This window comes from Protobothrops mucrosquamatus, unplaced genomic scaffold (genome assembly GCF_001527695.2).
Source record: "Protobothrops mucrosquamatus isolate PMUCROS unplaced genomic scaffold, P.Mucros_1.0 scaffold_109, whole genome shotgun sequence".
NCBI lineage: Eukaryota > Metazoa > Chordata > Lepidosauria > Squamata > Viperidae > Protobothrops > Protobothrops mucrosquamatus.
Window position 1 is genome coordinate 728841 of NW_015386185.1, and position 3103 is coordinate 731943.

Sequence of the window (3103 nt, forward strand, 5' to 3'; positions counted from 1 at the left end):
TGGTGACCAAAACTGGATGCAGTATTCCAAGTGTGGCCTTACCAAGGCATTGTAAAGTGGTATGGGGTAAGATATTTCTGGAGGGAAGTCATTTCTATATATACACACTATCCCTGCTCTGTTTATCATGATTTAAAGTCAGATGCTCTTAATGTGAAAGTACACATCAGGCCTACTTAATACTCTTGTACATAATTATTAAACATGTAAAAGAAATGTCCAAATGACTCTATCAAGTGACCAGGCCAAGTCATCAAGTATGTTTTATACTATGATTTGACTTTTTTAAAAAAACAACTTTGAACAGTAGCCATAGTTTGATTCTCAAAAAAATTGCATCACGCCGGATAATTGTGGAATGAGGTTTGATTTCCCTTGTCTATATCAAAATCCCAATTAAAATTTATTTCCTTCTCATTTGATGACCAACTCCCACCTACTCCCAATAGATAAACATAAAAACATTTGGATACACCCCAGAACTGACCTTGCTAAAGAAAACAGAGCTAAAGATAAAATGCATATTTTCTTTGAAAAAAATATCCTGGTAGACAATTTTGTAAAAGGTCCCTCCCTGTAATATTAGAAAACTTTTGCCAAAGAATACAATTTTCTCAAGATAGCGCTCTTGAGATATGGTGGGACTATAAATGCAGGCACTCCTCATCATTTTGGAAGCTGGCTGGTCTGGAGGCTGCAGAACATGTCAAATAAACTTTCTGGCCTGATATAACTTGTTGCATGTAGGCAGATAATACAGATAATTTCTATCACATTAGTAATAATATTGTCATTCTCAATACTAAACTATTAATTGACTGGCTTGATTATTTATTTATGCTGACATTATTTTATTCCTGACATTTAAATATGGTGATGAGGATGGGGCTTATTCCCCAAGTGTTTTTTTAATTTTCTACAGTATATACAGTAAACTGAAACACAATTATTATTAGTTATGCAAAAGTGTTTAGCATAGCTGGGTAGTTGACACAATTAACTAGGCTTATTTCAGGTTTACCCTAAGATGGAAGTCTGTGTACAAAGAGCATCTTCACTCAGTAAAACATTGCAGGCTTTTCTCCCGCCCCCATTGCAAATATTGTGGATGTGAGGAGAGAGAATAGGAACGCAACTAGGATTAAGCCAACCCACTTGTCCTTGGCTTTGATAAAAGCCTTCACTTCTATTCTCTCTTGCAAATTCCCTTGTGTGAAGCCTCTCTCTCTCTCTCTCTCTCTCTCTCTCTCTCTCTCTCTCTCTCTCTCTCTCTCTCTCTCTCTCTCTCTCCTCAAATACTGGAAAACTGATGTTCCAAGGAATCAGTGCCTCTCATTATGAGCTTATCTGAGATGAGTGAAGGCAGCTAACCTCAGTAGGAGTGTGAGAGCTTGTCTGCAGGAAGGAAATATGGTGGGGCAGACCTAAGTGGAAAGCTTTGCATAATTTCACGGTGCCTTTAAGGAAAGATAGACTTTGCGAGAGGGAAGGTGTGAACAAAGGTACAGATAGACAAAGTGTGGAATTAAACACAGGCGGCTGTAAGAAATACAGATAAAGGAGGAAAAAATGAACAAAGGCGGAAGAAAAAAACCTAGCTGGAGGAACAAGAGGACCACGAATGATGGGGGGGGAGGTGTATGAAAGGATTCCTTTGGTTTCTGAAGTCCTGTCAAACCACCTGGGAAAAGATACCTTGATAGAAACATTATCACTAATATGTTATTCTGCCTAGAAAAGGATTCTGATAATTTGTAATGGGTTGATATTAAGCATTGGACACCTGTTCCCTTAGAGAAAATGAGAAGATGCTGCCTATAGGCTTTCAAAGTGCCAAACAAATGGGTGAAAAGAAAAGGAGGGAAATGGTAACATTTGAAATCATTTTTGTAGATACTGTTGGTTGAGTCTGATTGTATTGACAGAATGCCAGAACATTCAGCTTCTTTTGCTCCTTCACCCCATCCAGCTTGCTGAAATCAGTATGATTTCTGAATTGTTAAAGTAGCCAAAGTGATTCCCTCTCCCTTCCCTTTCTCCTTCTCTTCAGGAATTGGTTTTGCTGGGATTAATAATGCCCAAATCATTTTCACACAATCAGCGGTGAAGTTTCAAAAGAAGGACTCTCCAGTCATATCCCTGCAATCTCAAAAGCCATGATCACAAGCACAATAACAATAACAACATTCACATATGTAGAGCTGTCCACAAAAATCCTACTACTGATTTCCAAGCATCTAGCAATTAACATATATTAGGTGGAGTCTGGCTGTCCAGTAACAGATAATAAGCTATTTTCTGCTCATCCCACCTTATCTGCAAATGAGAAAAAGCCAAAAATGAGTAAACTGTGCTTTCTCATCTCATGTTATGAATTCAGCAAGAAATATTGGCTCAAAGTTACCATAACACAGCACACATAGCATTTCAATTGCAGTTCCATGATGTTCACTGGCTTTTCCAACCTATGTGCTTCCCCCCCCTGAAATATATAGAAGTATTCTCAGTCTTCCTTGCCCTCTCCTAACTGTTTTGATCCGTTCTACTTTTTTTTAAATATTCTTCAATATAGATTTGAACAATATTATAATGGAAGTTGACATGGGGCATCACAAAGCATCAGCTTTGGGATTCATTTCCAAGATCATGTTAGAAAATATAAATGGCTGCATTACAGTTCTTTGCTTACAGAAGTGCCCTCTTATTCAGAATATATTTACATAAGTGAGTTAATAGGGAGTTTGCTAAGGGCCAGAAAGTGGCTAGGAGCAATTTCCTGACTTTGAATTTGGTAACTTAATGATTTATAACTAACATTATCCACTGCATGAATGGATAAGCCTCCCTTCTCTACAGCAGCCATTTTATTTGATGTGCTCACAAAATGTTAATTATGTATATTGTCTCCAAAAGATTAAGAATCCTGGCTTTAAAGATTTTTAAATTCCTTGTTTAAAAATGCTAGCTTGATGTGTAAATAACCAGACTCAAAATTATCATACAATGCACATATTATGTGAAGATCTGGCTCCCAAGTCCATAAAGTTGGGAAACTTGGAGAAGGTCTATCTATGTGACCACTAAGAGTCAACTCCAACTTGGT